At 36.1% G+C, this 19,408-nt stretch overlaps 1 pseudogene; it reads right to left on the bottom strand.

The window, feature by feature from the left end:
* Positions 1-18,475: 18,475 nt before the first annotated feature.
* Positions 18,476-19,009, bottom strand: LOC100982117 (small ribosomal subunit protein bS16m-like; annotated as a pseudogene).
* Between the last annotated feature and the right edge of the window lie 399 nt (positions 19,010-19,408).

The raw sequence follows: 19,408 nt of genomic DNA, 5'->3' as shown, positions 1-19,408 counted from the left end.
GTTGATCCCAGGATCCTTCAGATTCTTTGTGTCATCACCTAAGTCAGACTTAGGTGGAGCTGAAAAGACTGCACTGGAGTTCAGGGGTCACCTCTGCACATGGCGCGTCTGGACCTTGTACACATTCTGCACCAGCTGTGTGTCCTTAGTTTGACTCCAGTGGTTTGTGTCTCTTTAGCGGTATAAGCTAAGCTCCTCAAATTTTTGGAGAATAACTAGTGTCACAGAGCAGACACAAAAGTAAAGAAATCAGCACAGTTTCATATTCTTGGGAGCATGTTATCCTCTTTGTCATCAGAAAGGCATACTAAAACTGGGCTAACCATGGTTAACCTGGGGAAAGCAACTCACATCAGCTGAACTGACATTTGTCTTGTCTATACTGAATGTCAAATATCTCTTCTTATTGGTGATCAGAGTATGTTAAAATGTCAAGATTGAAAAGGACCTTAAGGAACATTTAGTCAATAGGTAAAATATATTTTTTTATCCAAAGAACCTTTATTATAGGCAAAGTAATATAAGAAATCCAAGTGCACAAGGGAGATTAATCCAGAAGCAGGAGAGTTGAAGCCAGGGAAGCAAAATCAAACCCCACCTACATGGCGTCCTTTCCTCTCTTGGAGCAAGCTCTGCTTTGAAAACGTCTTTTCCTAGATCTAAAAATTTTAGAGATAAGGAAGCAGTCCCTTTTATTATTTAATATTATTTTGTACATGTCTAATTTGTCATGGATGGAGGCCACTACAATATATTGGTCTCTGATAAGTAATATATTAATAGCTCCTTTCTGAAAATAACTTTGGAGATTGCTATGATCTGAATGTTCGTGGTACCCCAAAATTCATATGTTGAAATGCTAACCCACAAGGTGATGGTATTAATAAATGGGGTCTTTGGGAAGTAATTATTAGATCATGAGGGCAGAGCCCTCATAAATGGGATTAGTGCCCTTATAAAAGAGGTCCCAGAGAGCTGCCATGCCCCTTTCACCATGTGAGGACACAGTGGGAAGGTGACATCTATGAACCAGGAAATGGGCCAGGTCTATACTGAATGTCAAAAATGCCAAATCTGCTGGTGCCCTGATCTTGGATTTGCCAGCCTCCAGAACTGTGAGAAATAAATTCCTGTTGTTTATAAGTCACCCAGTTTATGATATTTTGCTATAGCAGGTTGAATACACTAAGACAGAGACTATGAGATAAGAACTAAAATAGGTTTAGAGGCGATAAGGTATGTTGGAATGCTGGTATCAAGGGAGATGGGTGAACAACTGCTTTATGTTAGTATAATGGCCATTATTTGCCAGGAAGCAACATCAGCAAAGGGCAGTATTTGAGTCACAGATGGGGCAACTCCCTTGGAACAGACCACATTATGCAGCTGGTAAAGCCAAGAAGCCAAGTTGTCAATGCTGACGACTGGGCAAAGCCCAGGATTATTATCTTGTCAGGAGTATTTATTTTGTATGTTCACTGAGTGATTGAATAACAGGTGCCAAAGCTGTTTCTTCAGCCCAGCATTTTCTAAAGTGTTATTTGTGGTAGTCCTGCTGTTCACCAAAAATATTCGACTCCCTCTCTTCAGAACACATGGTAGAATTAGCCTTCCCTTCTGACACTGAAGTTGAGCATGGCAATAATATTATTCACCTTGGCCAATGGGATTGACAAAAAAAAAAAAAAAAAAAGTGTAATGTCACTTGGGGGAGGTTTTAAAAGTAGTGCATGATTTCCTGAATTTCTTTCTCATTGTTGTAGTGATTGTGAAAAGAAAATACAACTCACCTGATTATCTGAGTGGATACAGTAAGCAAAACTTTCCTCAGAACCACATTAGATATGTAGTATTAAGTGAGAAACAAACTTTACAATGCAAGTCACTGATGTTTTGGGGCTTCTTGTTATTATGACATGACTAAGCATGTCCTGACTGCTATGGTGTTGTGTTAGGTATTAGGTATAAAAATGGCCTGTGGTCAACTAAATTTGGGATATTCCAATTTAAACAATTTTTTTTTCTTCAGGATCTCTGGAAGGCTTCACTACACTAACATGCACTGTGAATTTCCAAGAATGTGATATGGCAAATAGTGCTTGTCAAACTTATGTGATTCTAGCATTCTTTGTTTCTTCCTATGAAGCATCTCCTGATGGAATGCTGCCTTATAAAAACTACATATGGGATGTAGTGAAAAAGAATACACATCACAATCAGCAAATGTATCTTTAAATAGGAAGTATGTTTGTCTATGTATTGTGTGTGTGTGTTTGTGCACGAGAGAGAAGGAGTGAGAAAAAAGATAACGCAAAAGAAGAAATTATCTTTTTGTCTTAGATGTGTTTACTGTTCTACTTCATCTGAGTTAAGGAAATATAATTTTAGTTCTAAATTTATAAATATTTTTGCTTGCTTTGGTGCACTGAATTGGGTAGAAAAATTCTTATGATTATACCTTTTATGTAGTACTTTTGATACATAATAGTGATTTCAGAGAGAAGTACTGACTTTATGCTTCTTGCAAAGATTTATGCTTACATAAATTACAATTCAGCTAAATAGCAGATTTAAAATTTAAAAATCATTTTTCCAACTACAATAATTAGAAAAAATTTTGGTCAATAAAAAAGAGCATGTTAGAACAAAATTCAGGAGCTCTGCAATGTTAGTATCATGTGTGCCTTTTATATTTGACTATGTCTAGGGTTACAGTGGCTTGGTATTTTAACGCCTCATAAAAAGGCACAGCACCAGTTGTTTGCAACTTCTAATGGCACCAGAAGAATCTGGAAGACACATATTACTTCAGTTCTACTTAATATATTACTTCCTATGTGTATTAGTGAATACAGACACACAAAAAAGGGACACTTTAAACAAGTGCTATTGATTTTTCTCCTCATTTTCTCTTCCCTTTTTCTCTCTTGATTCCACTTCCAAAGCAATCATTCTTATCTATTTACTTCCCTGATCTGAACTGGATGAGATTCTAAAAGTCATTTCTTTTTAAAAAATTTTTCCATAAGTTATTGGGGTACAGGTGGTATTTGGTTATATGAGTAAGCCCTTTAGTGGTGATTTGTGAGATTTTGGTGCACCCAGCAGTATACACTGCACCATATTTGTAGTCTTTTATCCTTCACCCCCTTTCCATGCTTCTCCCCAAGTCCCCAAAGTCCATTGTATCATTCTTATGCCTTTGTATCCTTATAGCTTAGCTCCCACATATCAGTGAGAACATACGATGTTTGGTTTTCCATTCCTGAGTTACTTCACTTAGAATAATAGTCTCCAATCTCAGCCAGGTCGCTCGCTGCAAATGCCATTAATTCATTGACTTTTGTGGCTGAGTAGTAGTGCATCATATATGTATATATATACACTACAGTTTCTTTATCCATTCATTGATTGATGGGCATTTGGGTGGATTCCATGATTTTGCAATTGCAAATTGTGCTGCTATAAACATGCGTGGGCAAGTATCTTTTATGTATAATGACTTCTTTTCCCCTGGATAGATACCCAATAGTAGTGGGATTGCTCGATCAAATGGTAGTTCTACTTTTAGTTACTTAAGGAATCTCCACACTGTTCGCCACAGTGGCTCTACTAGCTTACATTCCCACCAGCAGTGTAGAAGTGTTTCCTGATCCTGCATCCACACCAACATCTACTGTTTTTTCACTTTTTCATTATGGCCATTCTGGCAGAAGTAAAGGTGGTATCAAATTGTGAGGTTTTATTTGTTTTGTTTTGTTTTGTTTTTTGAGATGGAGTTTTGCTCTTGTCGCCCAGGCTGGAATGCAATGGCGCAATCTTGGCTCACTGCAACCTCCGCCTCCCAGGTTCATGCGATTCTCCTGCCTTAGCCTCCCAAGTAGCTGGAATTACAGGTGTGCACCACCACACTCAACTAATTTTATATTTTTAGTAAAGACGGGGGTTCACAGAACAACTTTATATTGGAAGAAGATGGCATCTAAGACTCTCATAACTAGAGAAAAGTCAATGCCTGCCTTCAAAGCTTCAAAAGATAGGCTGACTCTCTTCTGAAGGGCTGATGTAGTTGATGACTTTTAAGTTGAAGCCTGTGCTCATTTACCATTCTGAAAACCCTAGGGTCTTTCAGAGTGATGATAAACTACTCTGCCTGTGCTCTCTAAATGGATCAACAAAGCCTGGATGATGGTACATCTGTTTACAGCATAGTTTACTGGATATTTTTAGCCCACTGTTTAGACCTAATGCTCAGGAAAAAAAAAGTACTTTCAAAATATTACTACTCATTGACAAAGCATGTGATCATCCAAAAGCTCTGATTGAGATGTACAGGGAGGCTGATGTTATATTCATACCTGCTATCCAACATCTTTTCTGTCCCTAATGGATTTGCTTATGAGTGGAATCATATAATATTTGTTCTCTGTGTATCTGGCTCATTTCACTTAGCATAATGTTTTCAAGGTTCATCCATGTAATGGTGTGTATCAGCATTTCATTACTATAATCAGATACTATTTCATTGTATGAATATACCAAATTTAGTTCATTTGTTCATGGGTTGATAAACATTTAGGTTGTTTCCACTTTTTGGCAGGTGTGATTAGTGGCTCTATGAACACTACTGTACGAGTTTCTATTTGAATACCTGTATTCAATTCTTTTAGGAGTGGAATTGCATAAGCAAATCCATTAGGGACAGAAAGTAGATTAGTGGTTGCCACAGGTTAAGGAAAGACAGAAAAAAGGAGTGACTGCTTCATAGGTACAGGATTTCTTTCCGAGATGATGAAAATATTCTGGATTTTTATCCAAATCCAATAGAGGTGATGGCTGCACAATATTTTGAATGTACTTAAATACCACAGAATTGTACACATCAAAAATGGTTAAAATTACAAATTTTATGTTATGTTTATTTAACCACTATGTTTTTAAAAGGACAAGAAAAAGTTGAGAGGAATAATAATGATTGAGGAAGGTTTATTTCACCAAATAACATATTATAAAACTACAAAAATTAATCGAATATTATACATGTACTAAAATAAATGATTGGTTAGCGAAGCAGAATATAATCCTCCAAATACAGTTTAGAGTGTTTAAATCTTTAGTATGTAATAAAAGTAATTTTTAAAATCGTAAGAAATATTGGGTTACCTTATGAATGACTGTGAGATGGGTAAAATCAACTGATTAAAGAATTAAGTATAAACATGAAATAGTAGAAGAACTAGAAATATATGGGCAAATATTTACATAAATTTTGGCAAAAGGAACATATTTGTAAGCTTCATACTAAAATATAATACAAAATTAAGAGGTTTGATTATCAAAAATTATAAAACTTATAAATATAAAAAATTTCATATGATACAATTAAGGTATGCTTATATCATATAAAACTCATGTAAAAATATTTACAACATTTATGTGACAAAAGATTGTTATTCTCAATAAAAAAAGAAATGCTCTGAGAAGGAGAAATTTAAGAAATGTTGACATGGGTTAAAAATAGGTATCCCCTTAACGTTCTTTTAGAAATTACAACAAAAATTTGAGTTGTTTTCAGTGACTCTTGGTCTCCCATGCACAATACAATTGTCTCAAAACACCTTCTGTGCTCTCTCCATCTCATAAACCTGTCTCCTCACTTGAGACAGGATACAGGCTCCGCTTTCATCTTCTGCCTCTTCTCCAGCCTTCCTGGGTATGTTCTTTCCATCCCTCCCCACTGCCATTTCAGTAGATTTCCCCCTTCTAATCCTGGTGTGGGTATTTGTCTTCACACAGGAGGTGCACTGGCAATGGTGAGAATAACTCAAGCCACTCTTCATACAGTGGACACAACAAAGTAGAAACTGAAACAAGAGAGAAAAAAACTGCCGCAAATACCCCATGCGGTGACAGTAGCTCAAAGACTACTTTTAAGCACTCCCCTTTGTGACTTCCACAGTTAATGAGGAAGAGAAGAGACAGCAAGTGTTAAAGTCCTGAATGAAATAGGTAGAGGCTCAGAGCCATTGTATTTTATTTGATTTTGCCAACAATCTCCTCTTTCTCACATGAAGAACTGATAAACATTTATAAGGCCAATCCACTGATTTCAGAAATAAATAGTGAAACTTACCAACAGATGACTTGATTACGAGGGCATAGTGTTCCAATAAGTGAAAAATAAATAATTAACATTGCAAATTAAGAATGCAAGGTGAAACTCTAATATTAATGTATATTAGAAAAAATGTTTAAAATCAGATTTAAGTAAGATTATTTGGTGAACAAGTATATGAGTGGAAAGTTCTTGTATTTTGATATTCCTATTGATGTGAATAAATTAATTTTCTTTATCTCTCCCTCCCAATGGTATTATAAGTATTTACTTTGTATTTTGTAGCTGTACATTTTTGTTAAATAATGTATTTTCTTTGAGTATGATTATGCTACCTATCTAGATAGCAAGTGCCTCCAGGACAGAGATGTATTATAGCATTTTTATCACATTTCCTTCAATGAAACCCTCTTTTTCTTTGGTCTCTGATGTTTTTCTTGATTATACCCAACCAGGACTAAGCAATATTAAAAAAGCACTTGGCAGGTCAAATACAGCAGCTCAGACCTGTTATTCCAGCACTTTACAGGCTGAGGCGGAAGGATCACTTGAGCCCAGGAGTTCGAGACCAGCCTGAGCAACAGAGTGGACCCATATCTCTACAAAAAAAAAAAAAAAAAATTCAGCTGGGCATGGTGGCACATGCCTGTAGCTCCAGCTGCTTGGGAGGCTGAGGCAGGAGGATCCCTTGATCTAGGGAGGTAGAGGCTGCAGTGAGCCATGATCAGACCACAGCACTCCAGCTGGGGTGACAGAGTGAGACCCTACCTCAAACAAAAACAAAAACAAAAAAAATAAAAACAAAAACAAAAACAAAAAACAAGAAAAGTAAAAAGAAAAAAAATAAAGAAAAATCCACTGACAAACTAGAGCATCTGTGTTTCTGAAATTCTTGATGAGAAAACTGACCAAGCAACATGTCAATGCCATGGAAAATCTTATTCAGCATCTGTGATATATTTGCTACTTGTAGTGATGATTACTAGATACATCTATGACTACATATGTAGTCTATGATATATCTACATAGACTATCATAGACATATCTATCATATGTATCTATATCTATGACAACATATAAATGTAATGATTCAGTGGGCATACTTTAAACAGATTCTATGAGACACTATGTTGTTCTAGTAGTTTTCCTTTAACATGGTTGGTTATGAAAAAAATATACATTTCTCCCTCAGGCTTTTTATTGATTTAATCCTATTCCTTGATATTTTGCTTTTGTCCTGTCTCTTTTATGCTTCAATCTGTCTTTTTTTTTTTACATCTTAATTCCTAGTTATTTTGGATAGTTGATTATTTTTCTGAGCAGAAAGATCTTCAGTTGAATGTAGTTCAGAAAGCAAAAAGGCACAAAAATTATTAACCTTCTATGTCCAATTTATCATGAGATTATCTGTTAGAGTCTTCCATTAAATTCTATTAGAAATCAAGAAAGGAGAAGGGGGATTATTTGCAGAAGCTGCAGAAATCATATGCTACAATCTAAAGAAGAAATCATACTTTTTTATCACCAGTAATAAAAAAAAGGTTTAAGAAGAGGCCAGTTAGTGAAAGATATAGATACCAGCAATATTATAAAATCAAGAGTTGTTCCAAAAAGATGCTTTTGAATATATGGTTTGCAAAAGAGCCTGAACACATCTTTCAAGTATAAAACAAGTCAATGAAAAAATATGATGTGGTTTCCAAGTACATTTTCAAGAACACAATTATTATATAAAAGAACGTACAGTGAATTTTTATTTTTCCCAGTTTTATTGTTGGCAGATTATATCTCTTTTAAATTAAAAATATCCTGAAAGAAACCATTTCACAAGTGAAATGACAAAAGTAATTCACCTTCTAAAATTGTCTCATTTTACACTACTTTGTGTTGTAAGCTAACATGGCTTAATATGCTTTAAGACTGAAAGGAAAGATAAAATTAGTTTCTGAAGGTTGAAAATGAATGTGTTGCCTATCCATTCTTGTGTAGATATGAACTAGTCTTCATAAAGCAAAGTAAAACTTGAACTTGGTAGTTTCAAAAGTATTTTTTATATATATGCTATATTAAAAAAAGACAACACACTTGAATGTAGATCATGACAGACAGTTACATCTGAGATGTAAGAAAAATTCTGGCATTATGAGGGTGTCAACATAATCAGTAAAAAATTATTTTTGATGACATGAAGAGGAAAAGTGTTAGCAGAATGAGAAGAATTTTCAAACAGCAGATACATAGCAAAGTCCTTTCCCCTTGTCTGCCAAATGCACCCACACTTGTCATCAGTGAATGCAATTAAATTTTTTTTTTACAATACAGAAGAGACTTTTGGCAGTCAATGAGGGCTAATTTTTTTCCTCACTTGTACACCCCTTTTAGCCACTGTGAAGATGTGACTTGAACGATGTTCATAGAGTTGACTTTGTCCCTTCATATGAATTTATGAACAAATTGAGACAAAACTTGGGGGAAATGGAAACAGATCACACACTATTCTTTACATTTTAACACAGCCTGAGTTAAAAGGTTAAATCACTTAAGGGTAAAATAGTTCCTTCTGGTGTTCTCATGTGCATTTTTTTAGAAAAATACATTTTTGTTCTTTAGACAAAGAAAAAAATAGTGAAGTGACAAAAATCTCTTTATAACCTCCTTAGGCAACAGCTATCATAAAAACTTAATAATTATTTAAAGACCATGAGAGATTACATGGCAAGAATTTATAGCACCTTTCCATGCATATTTCGTTTATCCTTTATGAGCCTCAAATAAACATCACAATACCTTTTAGTTTTGCAAATGTCAAATATGTTACAGTCTTTGAATTTTATTCTGGTCTGTGGTCACTTCAATAAAGCAAAATATGTGGTAGAGTCAAATTCTCTCGGTCTAGTTTGTTTACACTACTATACACGCTCAGACTGATATGCACACAATTTTTTTTTTCAAGTGATTGGGCAGAATGAAAATGAGAATGTTTTAAAACTATAGAAATTATAAATCAATGAAATTATCTAGTTTGCATAGTCAACTGATTAATTCATGCAAAAAGATATTGGCAGTGGCTAGGTGCATTGGTATGCCTCTGTGCTTTCCTGCAACCCCAGTGACTACCAGGCTATACCTTCTAAACCATATTGTGGCAAAATGGAAAATAGATTAAGTTTCTAACCAGGGTTTTAATTGACTACTTAAGTTAACTGTGTGTTCTTTCTTCCATCTCCAATCCTTGATTTTTTCAAGAGACTTAAGTGGCAAATATTTTAATCTCTTTACCTGGGTTCCTCTTTGTTGAATTAACAGTGAAAATAAAACCCTAGTGTTGCTAGCCTTTGCTAAGATGAATCTTGGGGTAAAATACGTCTCAACTAAATAATTTGCACCTAACTTCCCATCAACCATTACTTAAATGTGCAATTAACAGAATGCTAATTCTAAATGAAATTCTGTATTTAACATTTTCTATTTGGTGTAATGTTACTGACCCCATATCTACAGAATGGGCATTAGTGATCATTCCCCAAATGAGAGTCATGCAGGAAAAAAAAAAAAGGCCTACTATGTGGTTCTCTAGGTTTCTGAAAGCAGTGGAGATGATTTATTGGCAGGTTAGTCATATTTCACTACTCAAACCCTCATGTAGCCTTCTGCTCATATTGCCAAAGGCACATCAGTACAGCTGGGTGAGTGCTAGTTGGAACTACAGAAGTGAAACAAGTCAGGTTCACACAGGTTACTAGCCAATATGGGAATTTCTACTGAAACCAGAACTTCAGCTTCCTAGGCACTTTTGCACAGCAGACTCTTTATTGTGCTCTCCATAACACAGTGTTTCTCTTGGCCACTTTTGCCAGCTAGAATCCTTAGCTGGTGATGCCCCCACCTGGGCCTTATTTAGCCCTGGGCCTGCCACATGGGGCACCCTGCACACTCGACCTGCTGGGCCACACGTGATTTGCACATGGCTTAGCCCGCAGCTGGGCTGGGTGTGCCCAAGCCTGCCTGTGTTACAGCTGGTACCTGTGTTCAGCAGTTCCCAAGTTCTTGTTCCACATCCAAGAAGAATGAGGTTACACTGACAATCGAAGGGTGAGAAGGGTGGAGAAGAGCTTTATTAAGCAACAGAACAGCTCTCAGAGGAGAGGGGATGCAAGGGTGGACCCCCACTGGAAGTCAGATGGTCTTTCCCAGGGTGGCTGAGTCCAGGGCTTTCATGGGCTCAGAATGGGGGAGTGAGTGCTAATTGGTTTGTGAGTATGCAAAAAGGGGTAAAACAAAGGCACCACTCAAAGGTAGGCATGACAGTGTAAAATACAAATTACGGAAGGGTACGTATGTGTAAAATAAGTGAAAGGTGAGGATCAATACGAGGAAAGCACGCCAAATGGGAAGAGAAGTTCTCAATCCAGTCTGTGGATTTACTCGACTTGTAGCTTGTCTTTCAGGCTTTAAACTGTCTGGTTTGAAGGTGGAGTTTCACCAGGGACCCGTCCCTGTCTGTTTAGGGTTGTTCTGCCTCCTGCTGCTATCATTCAGACAAAAGAGATTTTATTTAAGGGGCCTGGTAGGGACAGCCCTTTCTTTCTTCTTAATATTCTTTATGGCATCATTATTAACACTCTTCTTTTCATCTTCTTATATGTCATATCAATATTAGGTTATAAGACAGTAGTTTAACACCAGTCATTTTCCTCTAAGCGTGTTTGGACAATAGGAAAAGGCAGAGGAAACATCACACAATAAGCCGAATATAGCAATAGAAATAGGAGTGCTCACCATTACCATTCACTTTGACTTTAGTTAGGTGACAGTTTTTGCTTGTTTGCTTTTTTCTTAGATCTATTATTAAAAATGGAGGCCAAAAATAGTACAACAATCTTTAGGAGTTAGAAGGGAAACTGAAAAAATTCACAGGATAGGAAGAGGTAAGGATTGAAGGTCTATGAAAAACAAATATTACCTAGGAAACAAAAATGTACACTTTGTTATATTTTGCTAGGTATGAATTACCCTCTGCAGAATTGGATCTAATTATCTTGCATTTTCAAGAAGAAACTATTAGAGAAGTGAAAAATACACATTTAATGGAGTTGTTTTGTGTGCTCATTTACTGTATATTCATTTTTAAAATATAAATGTGATATATTAAATGTAAGAAAAATAATTGTATTACTAATAAAACTGTATCACAAATAAAAACACATGGAATTAGGGGAACTCACTGTTACTGGAAAGGGGTCCCGATTCAGACCCCAAAAGAGGGTTCATGGACCTCACATAATATAGAATTTGGGGCAAGTCCATAAAGTGAAAGCAAGTTTATTGGGAAAGCAAAGGAATGAAAGAATGACTCCTCCATAGAGCAGCAGCATGGGCTGCTCTACTGGGTGTACTTATAGTTATTTCTTGGTTATATGCTAAATAAAGGGTGGATTATTCATGAGTTTTCTGAGAAAAGGATGGGAATTTCCAGAAACTGAGGGTTCCTCCTTTTGGGTAACTTCTGAAAATTTCCCATGGCATTTGTAAACTGTCAAGGGGCTGGTGGTAGTGTCTTTTAACATGCTAATGTGTTATAATTAGCATATAATGAACAGTAGAGATGGCCAGAGGTCACTTTCATTGCCATCTTGTTTTTGGTGGGTTTTGGCCAGCTTCTTTACTGCACGCTGTTTTATCAGCATGGTCTTTGTGACCTGTGTCTTGTGCTGACCTCCTATCTCATCCTGTGACAACAAAAATACAGTATAAAAGTTAATAAGAAAAAGGTATACCTGTATAGGCCACTTACCATGAATGGAGCTTTCAAGACTGGAAGTTGCTCTGGGTGAGTCAGTGAGTGAGTGGTAAATGAAAGTGTAAGCCTAGCACATTACTGTACACTACTGTAGACTTTATAAACACTGCATTTAGGCCATACTAAATTTATAAAATATGTTTCTTTCTTCAATAATAAATTAACCTTAGCTTACTGTAACTTTTACTTCATGAGCTTTTTTTTAACTTTTTGACTCTTTTCTGTTAATACTTAGCTTAAAACATAAACACATTTTTCAGCTGTACAAAAATATTTTATTTCTTCATAATCTAATTTTATAAGCTCTTTTTGATTTTTAATTTTTCTAACCTTTTTGTTAAAAACATAAAACATAAGTGCACACATTAACCTGGGTCTGCATAGAGTCAGAATCAACAAGATCAGCGTCTTCCACCTCCAATCTTGTCCCACTGGAAGGTCTTCTGGAGCAATAACATGCGTGGAGCTGTCATCTCCTATGAATCGCCTATAACAATGCCTTCTACTGGAATATCCCCTGAAGGATCTGCCTGAGGCTGCTTTACAGTTAACTTTTCTTTTTTACTATGTAGGAGTGCACTCTAAAATAATGATTAAAAGTATAATGTAGTAAATACATAAACCAATAATGTGGTCCTTTATTATCATTATCAAGTATTATGTATTGTACATAATTGTATGTGCTATACTTTTACATGATTAGCAATGCAGTAGGTTTGTTTATGCCAGCATCACCACGAACATGAGTAATGCATGGCACCACAACCTAAAAATGGCTACGATGTCACTAGGTGATAGAAATTTTTCAGCTCCATTATAATCTTATGGGTTCACCTTGATATATATGGCCTATCAAGACCAAAAAGTTGGGTCCACCTTGATATATACGGCCTATCAAGACCAAAAAGTTATGTGGCACATGATGTAATTGAGAGATTTACCATACTACAATAAACATATCTACAGAATTGAGAGACACTTAAAACCTCATAATTATTTCTGCTTTTGAATCAGTAAATTCAGGCTCTCACCTGCTTGTTATAGTCTCTCACTTTAAATAATTATTTAATATGCATGAATACCTTATAGTATGCTTGATGCTTTTCAAGGCATAGGCATGATTCAGTCCTTTTCTATATAAATAAGACCCACAAGATGAATAAGATAACATGATGCATGCCAGACTCTCACAAGTGAGCAATGATTGGTTTATTTTAACATGACTTTGCTTTTGCTATTTTGTGAAGTAATTTTTCCTGATTACAGAAGCATGGCAAAAAAGTTGGAAACACAAAGAAATACAAAAAATGGAAAAGTAAATTACTCTTAATCACATCACCTAGGGCTAACTACTGCTAATATTTTGGCGTATTATTTTTTGTATATTTTGTGCATATAATAGATTTGTAACTATAATACATATACAGTTTTATTCTGTTATTCATATTTAATTTTTAATTATATATGTAATTTGCTATTACCTTAATTAGTATTCATGAATAGAATTTTCAAAATGGCTTATAAGCCAAAAGGCTCTTTCCACCCCTTTTCTGTTTTTTCTAACTCACTCTACCTTAGAATCTTTCCACTCTTAATGCATATTATCTTATTACTTTCTAAAAAGATTGTATTAATTTAAAACCTTACTACTAGCCTATGAGAGTGCTTGCTTCACTACCTCCTCACCAACAATGGGTATCATTACTTTTATAAATCTTGACGATTTGATATTTAGAGAATGGTATTTCAATATTCCTTTGAGTATTACAGGTTTTTTTTAATTCCTTCTAAGAATTATCTATTCATTTTCTTTACCTACTTATCTACTGGAGTGTAAAAGTATGTCTTATTACTTCTTACATCATCTTTATATATTGAGAACATTAAATTCTAATCAAATTAATTTTTGTAAATGTTCCCAATTTCAGTTTTATTTATAATTTCTTTAACATATAAGTGTTTAAATTTTTATTCAGGGAAATTCATTGGCCTTTGCTACTTTCGTTTTTTCCATTGCCTTTATGTACTGTAAGACAATTGATTATTTATTTATATATACATTTTTTAAAGTATTTTGATTTTCAGAAGAATGATTAAAATATTTGTACATCAAATATTCATAGTGTTTCAATTTTAGTATATGTGCTGTTTAAATGAGTATATAAACTAGTTTTTTGTGGTTTGATTATGTTTTACATTTAACTCTGGTATACTGGAATTCATTATTATGTTGAGAATCCATATTGACATTTTTCACAAATAGCCAATTTTTGCAGTATAATTTGTTCAATAATTTATCTCCCCCTACAGGCTTCTGATTTTTTTTTGTTAAATATTAAGTTATTGCATCTGTACATGAAAATACCTAATTTATGGCTGTCCCATTCCAGCCACCTATCTGTAGATTCTACTTGATGACATAATATTGTTTTAGTCTTTGGAGCTTAATAAGTATGTTTTAATATCGGTTAAAGCAAATCCCTTTGAATTAGTCACTTAAAAAAATTCTGTATTATTCTTATTTATTGTTTGATGAACTTTAGAATCATCATATCAAAAATTAGTGGCTGGGTGGGGCGCAGTGGCTCATGCCTGTAATCCCAGCACTCTGGGAGGCCGAGGCAGGTGGATCACCTGAGGTCAGGAGTTCAAGTCGAACCAGGCCAACATGGTGAAACCTCGTCTCTACTAAAAAATACAAAAATTATCTGGGTATGGTGGTGCATACCTGTAGTCCCAGCTACTCAGGAGGCTGAGGCAGGAGAATCGCTTGAATCTGGGAGGTGAATGTTGCAGTGAGACAAGATCACACCACTGCACTCCAGCCTGGGCAACAAAGCGAGACTCTGTCTCTAAAATAAATAAATAAAAAATTAAAAAATAAAATAAAATGTGCCATATGGCACTTAGCACACATCTTGGTACATAGTAAGTGCTCAATTAATGTAAGCCCTTAGTTATTCTTTTTCCTCTGTCTGGAATGTTTGCCACTCCATCTTTAATCTTCTTCACCAAATTAACACATGTTCATCCTCCAAAACACAGGTAAAATGTCCCTTCTAAAAACATCATAGATGTTCTTAATGGTATCTAAAATGGTGAATCCTTTCCAGAGGGTATTCAATTTACTTTGCCCAGATCCATCAGACGAATCACTATCTATGGCAGCTCTAACCTTACAAAATGTATTTTTTAAATAATTAGACTCGGAAGTCAAAATGATTCCTTGATCCATGCACTGCAGAATAGATGTTGGATAGCAGGTATGAATATAACATCAGCCTCCCTGTACATCTCAACCAGAGCTGCTGGATGACCACATGCTTTGTCAATGAGTAGTAATATTTTGAAAGTACTTTTTTTTTTTCTGAGCATTAGGTCTAAACAGTGGGCTAAAAATATCCAGTAAACTATGCTGTAAACAGATGTACCATCATCCAGGCTTTGTTGATCCATTTAGAGAGCACAGGCAGAGTAGTTTAGCATCACTCTGAAAGACCCTAGGGTTTTCAGAATAGTAAATGACTTAAACTTAAAGTCATCAACTACATCAGCCCTTCACAAGACAGTCAGCCTATCTTTTGAAGCTTTGAAGACAGGCATTGACTTTTCTCTAGTTATGAGAGCCTTAGATGGCATCTTCTTCCAATATAAAGCTGTTCTGTCTACATTGAAAATCTTGTTTTGGGTAGCTGCCTTCATTAATGATCTTAGCTGTATCTTCTCTATGGCTTGCTGCGGCTTCTCCATCAGCACTTGATGTTTCACTCTGCACTTTTATGTTATGAAGCTTCTTAAACTTTATGAACCAGGTTCTGCTATCTTCAAATGTTTCTTCTGCAACTTCTTCACATTTCTCAGCCTTCACAGAATTGAAGAGAATTAGGGCCTTACTCTAGATTAGGCTTTGACTTTAAGGAATGTTATGGCTGATTTGATCTTCTATACAGACCACTAAAACTTTCTCCATATGATTATTCAGGCTGTTTCACTTTCTTATTATTCATATGTTCACTAAAGTAGCACTTTTAATTTTCTTCAAGAACTTTTTGTTTGCATTCACAAATCGGCTGTTTGGTATAAGAAGCCTAGGTTTCAGCCTATCTCAGCTTTTGATGTAACTTCCTCACCAAACCTAATCATTTCTAGCATTTGATTTAAAGTGAGAACTGTGTGACTCTTTCAGTTGAACAATTCGAGGCCATTGTAGTGTAATTAATTGGCCTAATTTCAATATTGTTGTGTTTCAGGGAATAGGGAGGTCCAAGGAGAGTGAAAGAAATGAAGGAACAGCTGCTCTGGATCAGTCAGAACACACACAACATTTATTGATTAAATTTGCTGTCTTATATGGGAGAAGTTTGTGTTGCCCTAAAACAATTACAAAAGGATCACTCATTACAGACCACCATAACAGATATAATAATAGTAATAAGTTTGAACTATCGTGAGAGAGTTACCAAAATGTTACACAGAGACACAAAGAGAGCACATGTTATTGGAAAACAAATGGCACCAATAGAGATGCTCAAAGCAAAGTTGACACAAACATTCAATCTGTAAAAAATGCCATATCTGCTAAGTGCAATTATATGGTTTTGTTTTGTCCCCACCCAAATTCTCATCTTGAATTGTAATTCCCATAACTCCCATAATCCCCACATGTCAAGGGAGAGACCAGGTGGAGGTAATTGAATCATGGGGACACTTTTCCCCATGCTGTTCTCAAAATAGTGAGCTCTCATGAGATCTGATGGTTTTATAAGGGGCTCTTCGCCCTTCGCTTGCACTCCTCTCCCCTGCTGCCTTGTGAAGAAGGACATGTTTGTTTCCCCTTTTTGCCATGATTGTAAGTTTCCTGAGGCTTCCCCAGCTATGTGGAACCATGAGTCAATTAAAATTATTTCCTTTATAAATTACCCAGTCTCAGGTATTTTTTATTGCAGTGTGAAAACAGACTAATACCTGCAATAAAGTGAAGCACAACAAAACAAGAATGACAAGAATATATGTATATTAATTTTCAAAATAACCCACAAAGTAGGTACTTTCAAAAATGTGCAGTTAACAGATGATGTAACTAAGGCATAGAAAAGTTAAACAACTTACAACTTGTAGGTAATGGGTACAAATCCAGACTCATACTCTGACTCCAGTATGACTTCAGGATTTATACTCTTAACTGCTATGCTATCTGGTCTCTCTGTATAAAGATTCTAAAGTGGGAAGATGCACTTTACATTTCTATGTCTCAAAGAAGGTCTGGACAGCTGACAAGAGCAGAGGAAGCTGAATCTGTTGAGGCAGGCAGGTATCGGATTGAATTAGTAGAACGTGGTAAAGATTTTGATTTTTGTCCTAAAAGTATTTGGAAACTACTGATAGGTAGTCATTAGGAAGGTGACAAGATTATATTAGCATTTAAAAAGGATTTCTCTGGCTGTGATATGAAGAATGGTTTGGAGGAGGTAGAATAAAAGCAGACAAAACCACTTGGGAACTATTTCACTGATACAAAATAGAGATGTTGGTAGATGAGAGTTGGTGGTTGTGGTCACAATAGAAAAAATATATGCTTGAGACATATTTTAGAGCCAAAGAGGAAAGGAATTTTGATCAATTGGATATATAAATGAGATAAAGAGAGACATCATGCGCATTTTAGGCACAGGCAACTGAGTGGAGGTAGCAGTTACTAAAATGGGAATCACCTATTAATTTTAAGAACACAAAGAAAACAGAAAAACAATCTTTGATTATTTTTCCCTCTTGGGTTGCTTTAAGATTTTTTCTTTTCTTTTTTTTTAAATTAGTATACAATCTATCCTAACATAGAACAGCTTTCTTAACCTGCTCCATAAAATTACCAGCAAGAAAGAAAAGTACAAGAATAAGGTTTACAGTTGAATAAGCTTGGTGTCATAATTCCCTATTCCATTATCCTCAGCAGGATCCTATCTATCATACATGGAGAAACTGCAGACACATTTGAATGGTTCAATCTTGATTCATCATGAACTCCCTTAAGCCCAGCAGTTTCTCATTCTTAAAAAGTAGGTTATTACAGCCCAAAAGCAATTTTCATAACAAATCTACCTTTATATATTTGCAAATATGTGTTAAGGAAGACAATATAATTCTCCAATTACAAAATTAATAAGAAAGGCAACTGTTCTTTGCACCTGTGGGATGAACATGAAGATTTGGAATGGGCCATGAACAGTCTGGCTGGGGGCTTTGGAGCAGGAAGTCTTGGAAGCCAGTAGATTGTAAAGTTGTCCAAGAGACCCAGAGCTCAACTCAAACGTCCAATCCTCCCGTAGCCACTGTCTTTACCAAGACAAAGTCTGAAAAATCCTAGTTAGTACATAGACCCAGCTCTGTTCACACAAGAAAAAAATATCTCCCTAGGCCCTGTGCAGGCCAGGCCAGAAGAACAAGGGTGACTCAGGACACTCCATTTATTGACCCCCAAGTCTAACAAAACTAAAATCTCTGCATGGTGTTTTAAGAGGACCTTGACCTTGTTCCCACCCTATGCTCACTGAAGTCGGCTCACTTATGTTTCTGTAGCCTCTGCATCTGTTTTCTGAGAAAGTAAGAGGACTTCATGTGCCCATTTCCTTCACAGTCTCTCAGCATTTGTGATCATCTTACGATGCAGAGGGAAAAAGCCAGCAAGAACCAGAAGCTTTTCCATAGGTTTAAGAGAGGTGGGTAGCACAGCCAATCCAATGCTGGATCCTGTCCAGGTTGAGGGCAATGAGATTTTCCCCATGACTGTTGGGAAATGAATCATAGGATCCCAGCTGCTCTACCAAAAGACCATCCCTGGGACACTTGCTGTGAGCAGCCACAATGGTGTAAAAGGGCCGGTTGGCACAGCTGCCCAGGGCAAGGCAGATGGTTAAGTGGCCCCCATGGTAGGCCTTGCAGAGGAGAGTAGTGAGGTGGACCATGGTGCGGCTGGCATGTGGCTCCTTGGAGTGTCCTGCTACCCACACCAACCACCTCTATGACCTTGGCGGGGCAGAGGACTGACACAGAAAGCAGCTGCAGGTGGACACTGGGCCGTGACACCTGGCTACCCAAGCTGGAAAACCTTGACTCTGAAAGCAGATAATCCACTCACCCCGCAGACTTTTGTCTTTGTCTTTGACTTTCATTTTCACTATGATGTTCATAGGTGTGTTTTTCTTAATGTTTACCAGGCTTAGGTTTGTATACTTCTTGAATCTGAGTCTTGATGTCTTTTGTCAATTTTGGAAAGTTTTTAGTCATTATTTCTTAAAATATTGCATCAGTCCTGTTCTGTTTCTCCTTTCTTTTGGGGAATCCAGTTAAATGTATATTAGATCTTTGAATTTATGCTGTGTATTATCTCTCCATTTACTCTGCAGCTTCAGTCTAGATATTTTTTTCTGTTCTATCTTCCAATTAATGAATTCTCTCTTCATCTCTCTTTAACCTGCTATTAAACCCACTGTGTCAG

This window comes from Pan paniscus, chromosome 7, assembly GCF_029289425.2.
Source record: "Pan paniscus chromosome 7, NHGRI_mPanPan1-v2.0_pri, whole genome shotgun sequence".
Classification (NCBI taxonomy): domain Eukaryota; kingdom Metazoa; phylum Chordata; class Mammalia; order Primates; family Hominidae; genus Pan; species Pan paniscus.
This window is presented reverse-complemented; position numbering and strand designations above follow the sequence as displayed.